The 17,407-nt window shown below is 40.4% G+C and overlaps 1 long non-coding RNA gene across 1 annotated transcript in view; it reads right to left on the bottom strand.

The window, feature by feature from the left end:
- The window catches only part of LOC125323463, a 33,447-nt gene extending 18,210 nt beyond the window's left edge, over nucleotides 1-15,237 (bottom strand). The window contains exon 1 of the long non-coding RNA XR_007202525.1: nucleotides 15,025-15,237. This is a non-coding gene — a long non-coding RNA (uncharacterized LOC125323463). The remainder of the gene's footprint in view (nucleotides 1-15,024) is intronic.
- Nucleotides 15,238-17,407: the final 2,170 nt, after the last annotated feature.

The raw sequence follows: 17,407 nt of genomic DNA, 5'->3' as shown, positions 1-17,407 counted from the left end.
ATGACATTTTTTGGATGTGACAAATTTTTGAACTTGTGCTTTTCTAGAAGGTGACTGCTAAAGAGTTTCTTGTGGCACTTTAGAAAAGATATCTGATGATTACTAATTCATTTGGCACAGCTCTCGAATAATGTAAATCATTATATTCTTCTGTGGCATTAATGGATATAATCTCTTTCAAAAATCCCACAAAATCCTCTGTCTCTTGTCTCAGTATAGTCAAGTATATCTGCTTTAGTGTATCTAGATTTGGCAGTGCTCCAGTTTCTTTGATGTATTTAGTTAGAAAGAGACTTGATAAGTAGGTACCAGTGTTTAGGGATGAGTGAAGCCAGTTTAATACAGATATTTTGAGATTCAAGACTTTGTCTTTTTTCTAATGTCCCTTCCCTCTTCTGCTTACCCTGAAATGTAATTAGATTGAGGTTTATTTGACTTGGAAATAAAATCTTCATATCTAAACTTAAAAGACAACATAGCAACACTTTGCTGGTTTTGTGGGGAAAAAAACCCAAAAAAACAAGAGAAAAAAACCCCAACAAACAGAACCCAAAGCTTTTAGCTTTTCTCTCACGGTAACAGAAAGAAACAGATTTTGCATTTACAAGTTTTTGCCAACTATGAGATCTTATCCAGTAACAGAGAAAGAGTGACTAGTTTCAATGATGGTTTAGAAGACACACTTTCCAAGTGTCTTACAATATTTGAAGTAGTGGCATTTCACTGTTTTTAATTTCTATGAAATTTTTTCATGGGCAGAAGTCCTCTTTGGGTTATACAGTAGCATATCTCTTTTCATACTGAGGTATTTCGTTATTAGGGTCACAAAACTGAGCAGTGACCACTTGATGTAAATTGTTTCTGCTCATACAATGTCATGACCAGGCTGATGGATCATAAAAAACTGAAGACATAGGTAAGAGAAATAGAACTCCATTTTGCTGTTCTTTTCTCTGCTCAGGTCGGAAGGCAACTGTGCCCCGAAACACGTCATGCAGCTTTACTGCTATACTCCTTATTATGGTACAGCACTAAATATGTTTACGTTTTTCTGAAAAGTGTGTATTTAATAAACAATGTGTCTTAGTGAATCAGAGGGAAGTGAACCTTAAAAATTTCTGAGGGCTGGATCAACTGTGCCTGTATCATTACAGTCAGAGGTTTGTTATTTTTATCTTAAAATCCTCCAGTGATGGAGACTACTCAAACTACTAAATAATCTACTCCAGTGCTTTGTTATGAATAGAGATATTCAGCTCGAATTACACATTTGTGGTTCTAAACTTTTCCTGTATTTAATACAATTAGCTAGTTAAGCATGCCCAAACATTGTTCTTATGTTTCTTTATGTGGGATTTTGGATATTTTTTTAATAATTCAACTTCCAGTGTTACAACTCCTATTGAAATACAGATGGATATGTAAGGGCCATACATTTATTCAAACTTATCGCTTTCTTCCATCTAGTTGAAATGCCTTACTTTTTTCCTTCTTTCATCAATTATGCTTAGGGACTCAGAACTGGTTGAATTAAATTTTGAAACCATATTTCATCACCTCTAGAAACCCAGTGATATCTTGGAGGGTATCATGCAGTTTATGCCTTACAGAAATAGTAAAGAAATACTGTGTTTCTCAGGAAAATGTTTTTTGAGCATTAGAAATATGATTTGCATGCATACTGGAGTTCTCACCATTGAATTCTAAACCTCGAAATTTCTGCTGAGAAAAGGTGGTTAATCACCCTGACTTTACACTTTTGTCTACCTTAACTTCCTTGTCCCATTTTATCCCATACCTCTGGCTTCTTTAAAGAGAAAGTTTTCATATGGCAAGACTGATTTTTAAGGCTGTTTTTCATTGTTTATGTGTTGTTAAAAATCAGCATGTGAAATAGCTTTGCAGCCTAAGGCCAGAGAGAGGCAGCAGGAAACAGAGATGCAGGAGTTCAGCTTTGTTTTTCTCCTACATGGCTATTGGCAGTCCCTCCACATGCTGGGATTCAGTCTCCCCCAAACCAATGCCTGAAGCCTTCACAATGTGTTGCTGCAGTAGAGCAGCAAGCATTCAAGGGTTTATCTCTAAAAGATTTGATCACTCACTTTTATGAAGCAGCACAGGTTGTGCCGATAATGAAAGACCTCCTCTTCCTTCCCCCTCGCAATTAGCAGGTCTTGTCTGCCTCACGTTCCTTATGAAAAAGTTTTATGTCAATATTGACAAGATGAGAAAAGGAAAATGAATTGACTTTGCACAGCTTCAGTCTCATCCTGTGAAAAATTCTGTGGGAGCCATTCTGTCGTCTTCTCTAACACTACCCTAAAAATGCATAATACCTTAGATGTTGAAGATTACACACATGACACTGGCTTTAACATCTGTTTTGTGTTACTCTAGAGTGTGTTCAGGATGTTATGACTCACCTAACAAGAAAGTAAAAAAGCCCCAAAACCCCAACACCTTTCCCATGAGAAAGAATGAAAAAAACACTCAACTTTTCAACTTCCCTTCCGAGCGAGGAATTTGTTTATCAGAGTTAGCATTGTGAAGAAGAAGCAAATGCTAGAAATCCCAGAATTTCAAAGAGGCTTTGTTTTGTGATGAAGGAACTGAATCTCATGAATCAGAGGTGTGACAGCCCATACAAAGTAGTTAACCTTCCTGGGTTTCCTATTTGCTAAAAGAGATTGTAATACTTCTACTTACCTTTCCTCTGTTTTGCCAAGATCAATTCCAGATGTTTCAAGAGGTGCTTCTTTAAGGCAATGGGTGTGTATAAAACCCAGCCAAAGTCAAAATGAAAAAAAGATGAGAATACTTTTAATCCCAGTCTAAACTGGGTATTTGCTTTTTATCAGTCATATTTAATGGGAAAGTGAATTTCAAGGAAATGGATGCCTACATTATTATCTTTAGTAGTTAAAAAGTGTACATAGAACACAGCAGTTAAGAATGAAAACAAGGATCAGTAAAATGTAATAACAATTTATAAAAGAGCACCATAAAGTCAATTTAGTATTTCGTAGAGATTCAAGTAACTGATTACAGAGTTATTCTGATGTGCTACTGTTCGTCTAGCACAAACTGTGGTGAGTCACACTGTGAATCATTTGCAGGTGGTATTTTATTACAGGTGCCAACAAACAAAGTTTTTGGTATCAAGTGAAAAGATTGAAAAACACTTTTTCTATAACAGAATGCAATTTTGCAACCCACTGTCAGTGACACCATTAGGCGCCTAATATTTTAGAGACTCACATTTGATAGACAAATTGTGTTAAGGTTTATTAACCTTTGCATTGATGTAGTGCACTTCATCTTCAAGTGGCAAACCAACCTATTTACTTCCTATTCTTTTATTTCTCTCCTTCTCTTCTCCCAGTTATGAGTCACATATATCTGGTATCAAATGAAAAAATGGCATGCTAAGAAATAATCAAAATAAAAACTTAAAGGACGTGGCCAGCATTTACAGTTGTTTTTTTTCCCTCCATTAATTCTCCAGAATTTTGAGTTATCTTCATGCCTACAGTTTACCCATCTGTGAGAACACCTTCTGGGTTTGTAATCCCAGTTTGATATTTTTAGCACAACAGTGAAACTGAAATAAAGATCCAAATCTGATAATTGCATTAAACTCAAGGAAAATGGATGCCACATGCAAGTTCCTATGGGCTTTGTGGGACACGGGGATTTTTCCAGAAAATGTATCCTTTTAAGGAGCAATGTCTGAGGAGAAGCACACACAGAGCAGTGCTCATCAGCAAAGATAAATATCAGGGCTCTTCACTTGGGTGTCATGTCTAGGGTTGCACAGGCAGTGGAATGCAATTAAATCTACTTCCTCTGCAGACTTAAAAAGCCTTCCAGTAGGCTTTTTGATATGGCACCTGGTTTTGAAAATGATCAGTATGTGCCACTTACTTGAAGACATCTCCACCCAGAACAGAGCTTAGACCAGCATGCATTTAAGTTGTTAAGTGAGAGGCCTCATCAAAAAGACAGTTAGAACAATGGATGCTTGAATTGTTCCAGGGCATGGCGAGGTTATAAGCAACTTTCAGTGGGTAAATGTCAAAACACACAAGTAAATAGAAAACTAACTAGTTTTGAGGGTTTGCCTAATAAACATGATATTGTTACCTTAAATACTCAAGGACTTTTTAAAAATGGGTATCTTCCCATAATAGTTTCACAGGCTTATTTGACAGTAAGAACACTTTTGTGTCAGACTTTTTCTCCTCAGAGTCTGATACCTAACTATTGAAAATTTGAGTAAGAATATGTTTTCCAAAGCCTTCCACATGTACCACAATGCTGTAGAACACATCTGAAAGTATTGCACTTACACAGGTCTCCAAAAATGCTTGCTCTGCTAATAAGATTAGCTGAAATAAGATTAGTTTGTCAGGATGCCAGAGTTTTTCTCGTTATGAAATATTACTGCATCCTTTAGTATTTTTTCAGCAAAATTCATTTAAGTTAGCAAATATCTTTTGAAAGACTTGTGTATGTCTCATCTGTAGTGGTGACTTATTAAATTAGCTTGCTGTTCACTGTGTTCGAACAAGAAAACATCATATCAATTTCATTACTGCAAATACAAATTCTTGTTTTTACGAGATCAGCTTTTTCAACTCCCAGCATGGCTGGTAGAGATATATGTGTCTCAGTCTGAAATGCAGAACTTCATAAAAATGGCCTCACATGTTCTAGAAGAAAAGATAAATTTGTAAGAACTAAACCAGAATCAGATTTTATCTAATTGCTGGAAAGTGATTGACTATATAGACGCCTCTCATTGGACATTACTAAGTGTTAGTTATATAGTAATGCTATATTTATTTAGTTGCTTGCTGTTGCTGCCTGTTTTGAGCTTCCCATCCCCCCTCCCAAAGACATGTGCTCCGAGTTCCTTTGTTCCAAGCGCGGGCAAAGCCAAATGTAACTCAGACTCTTCAGCAGTGTCTGATTGGCCGCTCACCCCGGGTCCGCCCCCAGTCATCCCCTTGCCCCTTCTCCGAATAAAAAGATGGTCGAGGGGAGGCAAAGGCCCTCTCTCAGCTCAGCTACCTTCCTGTAAACATCTCTGGTCGTCTGTCTCATTTGAAGGCTTCTAACTGCAGGGAATTGAGCGAGCAGGGAGCTATATTTCTCCCTCTTTGCTTCTGCTGATGGTATTTGCTCTGCAGCTGATTCAGGTACCGATTTTAGAGCTACTAAAGTGCTAGATCGCCCGTGCTACCTCTCAAGGCTGCTCGAGGCTTTCTAAGGCATTGAAATGTAAGCGCTAGCCGGTATAAAGCTGAAAAGATACCTCCACATTTGGCGCCCAGCGTGCTATCTCTGAACTCCGGTTCTGAGAGACTTTAGGGTGTCCCGGCAGCTGTGTGTCTGCTGGAGTTAGCTCTGCACGTCCTGCTGTGCCAGCTCTGTGTGGCGAGGTGTTACTTTTTGTGTAACATCGAGCCCAGAGCCTCAGCCTGTACCCTCCCCCACGCCACGTGGCGAGGGAACGGCTGGAAAGCAGAAGACCCTTCTCGCGTTTTTTTTTTCTCCGGACCTGCTTTCCTGTGATAAATCCAGAATTCTGGTGAGTATTTCCCTGCTGGTTTAGGGGCTCCTGTCTTAAGCTGGTGCCGGTGTAAACTTTCTCTTTTTTTTCCTCCTTTTTCGTGAGTAAGGGGTTGAGGTTTCGTGTGCATTCATAATGGGATCTGAAGTTTCTGCACACCATAGAGAAATATACCACCAAGTTCAAAGTTACCTTTCTTTAACTGGGCATAAATACCCTAAAAATCTAGTTCAATCTTTTGTACAATGGCTTTTTCAGTACTTTCCTAATCTGACCTCCGAAGACATAAGATCTGCTGAATTTTGGGATAAGGTGGGGAGAAAACTCTCCTCTCTGAGGCGTGCAGGAGATGAAACAGTTTCAAAATTCTTTCCTCTCCTGTTACTAAGTTATGCTTTGCCGGAGAAAAAGGCAGTACATGAAAAGCCACTGCAAAACCCCCCTGTTAATTCCCTCATACCCTCTTCCAACCCCTGTGTCCCGGACCCCTCTTCCCCTACGCTGGAAAACACAGCTAGAGCAGACTGCTTCTCAGCACAGGAGAGCTATCGTCCTCCTGGCTCACCCGTGTTTCCTCAGCACCCTGCCTTGGATGGGAATCCGGAGCCCATCCCAGGACCTTCCCAACCCCTCTTCTCCACTCCCTTTTCCCCAGTTTCTAGCCCTCATGTTTCAAGCGCGCGTAAAAACCCCTTCTCCCCTGATCTCTTTGTTCCCAGGGTCAGCCATTGCCATGTGCTCGCAGCCCGGGAAAAAACCCCTCCCCCCAACCGCTTTTCTCCCAGTTTGTTTGTCTCCAGTAATGGCGGACGCAATGGTCCTTCCTCTCCAAACTACACCTCCCACAATCCCTTTCTCCCCCATCCCACAAATCCCTTCTTGTCCCCATCCCCTCCCACTCCTGCGTCACACCCTGACCCCGCCTCCGACCCCGTCCCCACAGCGTCGTGTTTCACCCCTCCCTCTGTTCCCGCCCATGGCTCAAGTGCCGCCCCTGCTTCCCACAACCCCGCCCCCGACCCCTCCCCTCCTCCGGCCGTGTCCCCGCCTCCACTCCCCGCCCCTGCCCCTCCACTCCCCGCCCCTGCTTCCCATTGTCCCGCCCCAGGTTCCCACAGTCCTGTGACTGCCCCTCTGAATCCGAGAACCCATGGCTACCAGGAAGTAACTCCAACTGCTTCTACTACACTCTCTTGTACTAGCAATGGAGCTAACCCTGACTGGAAACCCCTTTCTTATTCTGATATTAAGGATTTGTGCAAGGCAATTAAGGAGTTTGGAATGCATAGTAATTATTTTAAGAGCCTTTTAAGTGCTACTTTTGCAACTCACTTACTTGTACCTCATGATTTACTTACATTAATGCAAACTCTTCTCACACCTGGTGATTTTATGGTGTGGAAAAAGCAATGGAAAATAATTTTATCTGATTTATTGAAAATTTTGTGGCAAACTCCAGATAATTACCTGGATTTTGAAAACAATTATATCACATTAGACCTTTTATCTGGTGACAATAATATGGCAAATCCTCAAAAACAAGCAATGCTTATCCCTCGTCCAGTTCTTACTGAAATCACACGTGCTGCTGAAAAGGCCTTAACATTATTACCATCTCAAACTCCTAATTCTCATTATACCACCATTAAGCAATTGCCAAATGAAAATATTATTCACTTTTATAACCGTTTGTACGAAGCTGTCTCTTCCCAGGTCCCTAATCCTGACCTCCAACAAGCACTCCTACTCGAACTTCTCCAAGTTAATACGAATGATGCTTGCAAACAAGTCATTCTCACTCTCCCGCTGTATCCTCCTCCTACTGTTGAATCCATCCTCGAAGTCTGTACGAAGAAGGTGCAGCTGAACACAGCTGCTCCCTTTTTGAAAAAAGTGGGGATGGTTGGGGAGGTTGTGGAGAATGTTACAGGTACAGGAGAAACTCAATCGCGCGGTAACTTTGTATGCTATCGTTGTCAGAAAAAGGGACATGTAGCTCGCAATTGCAGAGCAATTATAACTGCTGATAAAAACTCTCCAAAGACTGTTTCCCCAGGTCAACAGCAGGGAAACTAGCGACTCAACGCGTCCTAACAGCTCCGCGTTCAGACATAAATAGGGCTGCAGACAAAGCAACTTGGACTTCTGGACTCAGGTTTAAGGTAACCTGTGATAAAGCACACCATTTCAACAACAACAAACAGACTGTAATACCCATTTCATTCCAGAATGTGGACCACATGCCAGAATTTACATACCTTTTTGTTATTGGGGATACTCGGGAAACACCTGCTGGGATAGAGGTTACACCTACACTCATGAAAATGGATCAGAACGGGTGTTCTAACCTAATGGTACAATGTATATATCCACCGTACTTTATGCCTAAAGGTCAAGTCATTGCACAGGCCTTTCCACTGCCCAAATACCTGCCCACAGATGGTCATATCCCAGCCATCTGTTGGACTGAGGTTTTGGGAAACGACAAACCTGTAATAGAATGTAAGCTCCGTTACAAATCACATAAAATCAGTATAATGGGAATGTTAGACACAGGTGCTGATGTGTCTGTCATTCCATTTGATAAGTGGCCTACGCAATGGGAATTGCAATCTCAGGGCATCATACAAGGGATTGGAGGTACCCAAATTGCAAAGCAGTCCAAACACATCATCCAAATTGAAGGTCCTGAAGGACAAATAGCGACACTTCGTCCGTATGTCCTAGACACCAAATTCACCCTGTGGGGAAGGGATGCCATGTCTCAGTGGGGAACAAAAATTGATATCACCCGTAGACATCAAAATTTTCCCTTGCAGGCCACTGAAGCAGAGTGCCATCCACATAAATTAACTTGGAAAACAGATGAACCCGTGTGGGTTAACCAGTGGTCGTTAAAAAAAGAAAACTTAGAGGCACTCAAAACATTAGTGGCTGAACAATTGGCTAAAGGAAATATAGTTCCAACTAACAGCCCATGGAACACACCCGTGTTTGTAATACAAAAACCGGGAAAGAACAAATATAGGCTACTCCAAGATCTTAGAGAAGTTAATAAGGTTATTGAAGACATGGGACCCCTTCAACCAGGTATGCCATCACCTTCAATGCTCCCACAACATTGGCATTTAGCTGTTCTTGACATTAAAGATTGCTTCTTTCATATTCCACTCCACCCTGCAGATGCCCCCCGATTTGCATTTTCTGTACCATCTCTTAATCATGAAACTCCCATGGAACGTTATCATTGGCTCGTGCTTCCCCAAGGTATGAAAAATTCCCCAACTCTCTGCCAAGAGTATATTGCTAAAATTCTATCTCCCATCCGTGCCAAAGCAGAGAAAGCCATCATCCTGCATTACATGGATGATGTGCTGGTGTGTGCTCCCAATAATCAGTATCTCGAGCAGACACTTAACATGGTGGTTGAGGCCCTTGAGGCCAAGGGCTTTGAATTACAACCTGAAAAAATGCGGAGAACAAGCCCTTGGAAATACCTCGGACTCAAAATCACAGAAACCTCTATCACCCCAACACCTGTCACCATTAATAATAACCCAAAAACATTAGAGGAAGTGCAACAGATCTGTGGGACACTGAAGTATTTAAGGTCCTGGTTAGGACTCACCACAGAGGATGTAGCTCCTATTGCAAACCTAGTAAAAGGGGAAGGCGGTCCAGCATCCCCTAGATCCCTGACAGAAGAGGCAAGGCAGTCTCTCAAAAAGATACAAGAGCTCATTTCCACCAGACAAGCACACAGGTATCAGCCCTCCCTACCCTTTAAGCTTGTCATTCTAGGGAAGGTACCACGCTTTCATGGCCTCATATTTCAGTGGGACAAAGAGCAGAAGGAACCCCTCATCATAATTGAATGGGTATTCCTTCCACTCCAACCTCCTAAAACCATCACACAGCCACAAGAACTAATGGCAAAAATTATCATGAAGGGTAGAGCAAGGCTCCGCACCCTGGCAGGATGTGACTTTGCATGCATCTATTTACCTGTAACAACTGACGCATTAGATCACCTGCTCCAAAATAATATAAATTTACAATTTGCATTAGATAGTTACTCAGGCCAAATCTCAAATCATTACCCAAAACATGACATGTTTAATCTGCCATTCTCTTTCATCCCTCGAGAGATTCAAAGTAGAAAACCCCTCGATGCGATTACCGTTTTTACTGATGCCTCAGGAAAAAGTAAAAAGTCCGTGGTCACATGGAAAAATCCAAAGACGCAAAAGTGGGAATCTGACATCGAGGTAATCCAGGGATCACCACAAGTAGCTGAATTAGCAGCTGTTGTTAGAGCATTTGAGAGGTTCAAAGAGCCCTTTAATTTGGTCACAGACTCAGCATATGTAGCTGGAGTAACTGTTAGAGCTGAGCATGCTCTCCTAAAAGAAATCTCAAACAAGAAAATTTATGATTTACTCTCAAAATTAATTTATCTGGTTTCCCACAGAGAGCATCCCTATTTTGTCATGCATGTGAGGTCACATACAAACCTGCCAGGATTTATTGCAGAAGGTAATCGTAGAGCTGATGCTCTGGCTATGCCAGCAGACATAGTTCTATCAGCCGACTTACCAAAGCTCCCCCAAGTTTTTGAACAAGCAAAATTGAGCCATGCCATGTACCATCAAAATATTCCCGCTCTTATCCGCATGTTCCATCTGTCGCGGACACAGGCAAAAGCAATAGTGGCAACGTGTCCCAACTGCCAGAAGCTACAGCTTCCATCACTGGGCATGGGGGTCAATCCCAGAGGTATTAATAGCGGTGAAGTGTGGCAAATGGACGTCACACATTTCCCTGAATTTGGGAGATTAAAATACGTTCATGTTTCTATTGATACCTTCTCTGGTGCTATGTATGCCTCTGCACATGCAGGTGAAAAGGCTAAGGACGTTGAAAAACATCTTGTCCAAGCTTTTGCTGTGCTCGGTATACCTGAGGAGATAAAAACTGATAATGGACCTGCCTACACCTCCCAGGAGTTTAAAAACTTTCGTCAGCAGTGGGGATTTCGACATGTTACAGGTATTCCTCACTCCCCAACTGGACAAGGCATTGTTGAACGTGCCCATCAAACCCTCAAGCGAATGCTGCTACAACAATCAGGGACCACCAAACTCAACTCACCTGTCCTCAGACTCAGCAAAGCACTGTTTACCATAAACTTCCTGAATGGCACCTTTGAGGATCCAAACCCTCCCATCTATCGTCATTTCCAGAACACCAGGAGACAGAAACTGCAGGAAAATCCAGAAGTCCTGATCCGGGACCCAGAGACTCAAAAAATCCAAGGACCGTACAAACTTGTGACTTGGGGACGTGGGTATGCCAGTGTATCTACCCCTCAAGGACTGAGATGGATCCCAGGGAAGTGGGTAAAACCTTATGTCACTTCCTCAAAAGTTAAGGAGGTTAAAACTGCCTCCTGGAAGAGACGCCGTAAAAAGAATCCTGATTTTGCACCTTCATGTAAACCCCCTACTGCAGATCTTTATGTTAATCCCTTAAGTTAAGTTGCACTGTTTTGCACTCAGTTTTTTGCACTGTATTTTGTAAATCTTTGTCCTGATACTCCATACCATAGATGTCCTGACTAAACCCCTGAGTTTTGACTGGGGAACTAGTTTAAAGGCATCCTAGGTACTGTCGAGTTGTAGGGACGATAGATTACAATTATATTTTGCACTATTGTTTTGTTACTGTTCTATGCACTTTTAAGTTACTAAGAGTTACAACCCAGCTTTAAAGAAAAAAAAATAGGGAATTGTTGCTGCCTGTTTTGAGCTTCCCATCCCCCCTCCCAAAGACATGTGCTCCGAGTTCCTTTGTTCCAAGCGCGGGCAAAGCCAAATGTAACTCAGACTCTTCAGCAGTGTCTGATTGGCCGCTCACCCCGGGTCCGCCCCCAGTCATCCCCTTGCCCCTTCTCCGAATAAAAAGATGGTCGAGGGGAGGCAAAGGCCCTCTCTCAGCTCAGCTACCTTCCTGTAAACATCTCTGGTCGTCTGTCTCATTTGAAGGCTTCTAACTGCAGGGAATTGAGCGAGCAGGGAGCTATATTTCTCCCTCTTTGCTTCTGCTGATGGTATTTGCTCTGCAGCTGATTCAGGTACCGATTTTAGAGCTACTAAAGTGCTAGATCGCCCGTGCTACCTCTCAAGGCTGCTCGAGGCTTTCTAAGGCATTGAAATGTAAGCGCTAGCCGGTATAAAGCTGAAAAGATACCTTTACAGCTTGCAACTAATTTTAATGATTATTTTAAAAAATCAAACCCATATGGCCTATATATAGTTGTCCTGCAAAATGTAACTGACATTCTGAAGGTGATTATTTTTTAAACTCTCTGTATTGGGAAAACACCAGGAGTACCTTTCATTAGGGAACATAAAAGTAAACAATTTTGAAATATGGCATTTTGACATGCCAATTATTGTACAGAATCTCTTTGAAAGTTGCTAAAAATAATATTAGTTCTTTAGCATATACATAGCTAGTGACTGTGTTAGATCCTTGCTTATATTTTATGAAATGCACAACTGTGGTGTTTTATAAGGAGAAAACACTTTAAAAGCACATATTTGCATTTGTGTGAGTGAACAGAAGGAAACAGAAGAAAATTCCCTCCTGACAATGATAATTTGTCTCTAAATGAGGAGGATTTGATCCATAACATTCATCACTGTAATTACAACCAGAACAAAATTGTTCAGATATAAACATAGCTTATTTTCTGATTTTGTGAGAATTTTAAGCAAGTCGATTTTATTCTACTATGTTGCACACATTTAATATTTCCTTGTATTAAATATTAATATTAACAAATGCTTACTGGTGCAAAATAAAAATATTAATTAGAAATTCTTTTAAATAATAAACCATAATAGACATTGTTGCCATATCTCTGGTGTCTTTTCCACCATTTTTAAATGAATGAGAACTAATTTTGACTTGCAATTTATATATTTTGGAGTAAAATTGTAACAGCTCTTATGAAGGCTCTGTTATCATTGATAATAAGAATTGCACTTGGAGGCAAACATTACTTTCTTGACCCACATTTATGTGGGCGTTGCCTGACATCCTCATTTTATATGTGTATTACTTATGTAATAATGAATAAAAAAAATAAGTGGGTATGGCTTTGGTTTATGTTTTATTTTTTTAGAAGAAACATAGGACAAGATTGATATAATCTAATTTAACTGGTCCCATCAGACCTCTTAGTCTTTTTTTCAAATCTGGAAGGAAAAAAATAATGACATTGCTATTTATTTCACCTATTTTGAGCATGTATTCTATTCTATTTTAGGGTAGATTCGATGTGCCTCTTTCAAAGTGATCACAGCATTAAACCTGACAGAATTCAAGAAGCATTTGGACAATACTCTCAGGCACACGGTGTGATTTATGGGGCTGTGCTATGCAGGGCGAGGAGTTGGACTTTGATGATCCTTGTGGGTCCCTTCCAACTCATGAGATTCTATGATCTTTGAAATGGATTTGAGGTACATATCTTTCAAATGAATGCTTTATATTAATGTGCCTAGTTTGACGTAGATATAATTCCTTCATAATATTCACCAGGTCTGGATTTTCAGAGGTAAATTGGGATCACCTTTGACATATATCTTACATAACATATATTTTTACAGAAAGGAAGTGAATAGCATATTTGCTCCCTTCTGATTTTGTTTTTGTGCACTCTTAAACATAGGAAAATTATTCTCATCAAAAAGTCAATAATTCAGATCACCTGAATTTGCATAAGGAAAAAATATTGGGGTTTTTCTCCTGGTATTTATACTAAATGAGCCAAGTTTTGCTCTGACTTATAATGGTCTAAAGCCATTATAGACACAGTGAATTCATTCATTATAATTAATAATTTTTCTATTTCCATAGGATAAGTCATATATAATAGAAAAAGGAAGAAAACCCTCTTTCTCATTACCAGTGAATTTTTTTCAAACTAGTCGAATCATAATAAGTAGCATGGTCCTTTTTTTTTTTTGATCTGAGTAGTCTACATTGGTTCCAAAAATAGAAGTTATTATTATCTCACACCTCAGATTGAAACGTTAACCACAAAACTGGTTTTATATGTTAACATTCCTTCTGGCAAGGCAGACTGAAGATTAAAATTCTTCTCTAACAAAATTCTTGTAATTTCAATTATTCAAGTATTATCTGAGATGGACAACTATAGTGATTTATTGTGGAAAAATTAAGAGGCCTATTACTTGCTATGGAAAGTACAGACATACCGTTAGTTTGACATAAACCACATAAAGATACTAAATGTGACTCTAATTAGTTTTATTCACCACTCGAGCCTCTGCAGTTGGATTCCTTTGATGTCATCCTGCTTCTAACATGAGTAATGGGACTGGTTAGTGAACAATATTTCATACTGCCACATTCCAGTAGAAGTGGTTTCCACTAGTATGCAGTGTTCCAGTGGATGCACTTTGATAAAATGGTAAAAACGAGAAGCTCATATCTATCTCATTTCTTGACATAGAAAATGCTGCAGATTGGTGATACATCAGTATGTACAAAATTACCCTTTGCTAATACAATGAACCTGTTTATTATAGCAGACTATGCTCACTTAATCACTGTTGTACAATAAATCATATTTGTTATGTACTTACATAATGCTACTCAGCAAAAAAGGTACATTGTGTAATTCAAAATATCGTTAATTAAACTAGTTAAAACCAAATTTCCAACTTGTTTAAAAAAAAAAAAAAAAACAACCTCAAAAAGCTAGAAACAGAGAGAAAGGGTCTGCACCTTACTGTAAAAGTTCTGACTCCTTAAGTATAAGCTATTTGTTGATGCAGGAATAATCTACATGCTTGCTCCTAAACTAGAATCTTTGGTAAGTTCCCTGGACCAAGGATACGTAAAAGCTTGCTGTAGGTTGATATTGGCTGGTATCTATCTGGCTCTCAGACACCCACCCACCTGCTGTCTCACTCCCTTTCCTAAGCTGGACAAGGGAAGAAAACATAATGGAACAGCTCATGACTGAGATAAAGACAAAGATATCAATTACTAATTATTGTTACAAGCAAAACAGGCTTGGCTTGGGGAAAATTAATTTAATCTTTCGTCAATTTATTGAAAAGTGAAAAACAAAGACAAAACAATGCTTTTCCACACAATCCCTCTTTTTCCTAGGTACAATTTCAGTCCTCTATTCCTGACTCCTCTAACCACTCCACCCCTACCAAGCAGAACAGGAGGATGGAGAGTGAGAAGTTGAGCTGTCTGCCACTCCCTCATCCTCACAGCTTTTTCCTGTTCCTCACACTTTTCCCCTGCTCTATCGTGGGTCCACTGTATGGGTTACAGTCCTTCCAGATAAACCTGCTCTGTCTTGGGCTCTTCTCTGCATGCTGCAGTTCCATCATATTTACCTGCTGTGCTGTGGTCTTTTCCATGGGCTACATGGAAATACCTGCTTCAGGTCCTGGAGCATCTTCTTTCCAACTTCTCTGAGCTTGGTGTCCACAGTATTATTTTCCTCTGCTACGCATCCTTTTTTCCTTCTTAAATATGTTTTCCCCAAGGCACCACCAGGCTGAAGGGTCCAGCAGTGTCCTGTGGTGGGTGTGTGGGAGCTGGCATTGTTTGACACAGGACAGCCCCTGTTTTTTCCTCACAGAGGCCATCCCTGCAGCCCATCAGCTCCAGCACCTGGACATGGCCACCCCCCAAAAATACCTTTGACTAAAAGAGACTCCTAATTAGCCTGATGTTAAAACTTCTGAATGAGGAAGTAAGTAAGTAAATAAAATATGTTTATACTCTTTGTCTCTTCTCACAAAGAAGATGTTAACTGTATTTCACATTGTTTAGGACTTTGTGTGTGGCCTGCTGAATGAAAAAGACAATGGGAAGTGCTGTATTAAATTTGGTTATGACTGAAATTGGCCATCTGGATCAACATTTACCAGATATGACAGCGCCTGGGTTAGAGGGAGAGGGCTTAGTGGGAGGTTTTCTAGGATATAATTGCACTCAAATATTGATTAATTCTTTCATAAAATCATAGAATAGTTTGGGTTGGAAGGGACTTTAAAGGTCACCTAGTTCCACCCCCCCTGCCATGGACAGGAACACCTAAACCAAGTTACTCAGAACCCATCCAGCCTGGTCTTGAACACTTCCAGGAATGGGGCATCCACAGCTTCTCTGGGCAACCTGTTCCAGTGCCTCACCCCTCACAGTAAAAAACTTCCTCCTAACACATAATCTAAAACTACTATCTTTTAGTTTGAATCCATTCCCCCATGTCTTATCATTACATAATCTTGTATAAACTCCCTCCCCATCTTCCTTGTAGGCTCCCTTCAGGTACTGGGAGGTCACAATTAGGTCACATAGAAGCCTTCTCTTTGCCAGGCTGAACAAATGCAATTCTCTCAGCCTTTCCTCATATGAGAAGTGCTCCATCCCTCTAATAATCTTGGTCATCTTCCTCTGGACTAGCTCCAACAGGTCCATGTCTTTCCTGTGCTGGGGCCCCAGAGCTGGATGTAGCACTGCAGGTGGGGTCTCACCAGAGCAGAGCAGAGGGACAGAATCCCCTCCCTCACCCTGCTGGCCATGCTGCTTTGGACGCAGCCCAGGACACATTTGGCTCTCTGGGCTCCAAGTGCACATTACCAGCTCATGTCCAGCCCTGCACTGACCGGCACCCCCAAGTGTTTCTCAGCAGGGCTGCTCTTGATCTGTCCATCCCTCAGCCTGTGTTGGTAACGGGGGTTACCCCGACCCAGATGCAACACCTTGCACTTGGTCTTGTTAACAACCCACATGAGATTTCCATTGGCCCACTTCTTGAGCTTGTCCAGGTCCCTCTGACTGACATCCGGTCCCTCAGGTGTGTCAACAACTGCTTGGAGTCATCAGCAATAGAAATATGACTCAACTAAGTGGATTTCTAGATGAAAAGAGCAGTCTAAATAAGTTAGTATTTGTTATTACTTTTTGTAATTTTCAGCACTGAAATGCATTTATTGTTTTTTTTAGAAGCAATCAAAAAATATCAAAAGGAAAGGGGAGTTTCAATTGAGAAAAACAGTGATGGAAGCAGGACTCATGGTTATGCTGATTAGAGAATAGGTTCCAGTTTAGGCTGCAGCTTGGAAAAAGCACAAAAAAGTGTTGAAGAATTGTTCCTAAAGACACAGCAAGGTAAAGAGAATATTCTATGTCATGTATAAGAGCAATATGAAATTTTTCTGTTACAACCTTAATGCGTTTCTCCATTTTTTTTTTTCCTGGCAAGCTGGGAAAGACAGTGCTGAAATGAGTTCTTAATTAAAATGAAGTGAATTGAGGAAACACTGATGATTCTCTGTTATCTTGCAAATTATCTTTTCCTTTGGAAAGGAAGATGAAGAAATGAAAGGTCTGTTTAGTCAAAGAAATACCAGGATAAATTTTACTTAGCTAATTACTATTTTTAGATATTTTTAGACTTGCGATATGATAATAACTAGTGACACATTTGAGAAAAGCCAAAATTTAACAAGAAACTGAAATAGCCACCAATATTTTGATATGACAATGTTTTAACCCGTAAGATAAAAAAATATTTAGGGAGTAGGTAGGTAAAATAAATAAAATACATATAAGAACTCTTTTAAAAGAGCATTTCCTTGTGTTCAAGTTGATGCATTTCCTCCTATACCTCTTCCCTGTTATATGTTAAAACAAACAACACAAAGACATCAGCCTGGATTGAAGACTGCTTTGCCTTTAGAAATGAGGAAATATTAACTCTGGCGTGTG

This window comes from Corvus hawaiiensis, chromosome 3 (assembly GCF_020740725.1).
Source record: "Corvus hawaiiensis isolate bCorHaw1 chromosome 3, bCorHaw1.pri.cur, whole genome shotgun sequence".
Taxonomy (NCBI): Eukaryota; Metazoa; Chordata; class Aves; order Passeriformes; family Corvidae; genus Corvus; species Corvus hawaiiensis.
This window is presented reverse-complemented; position numbering and strand designations above follow the sequence as displayed.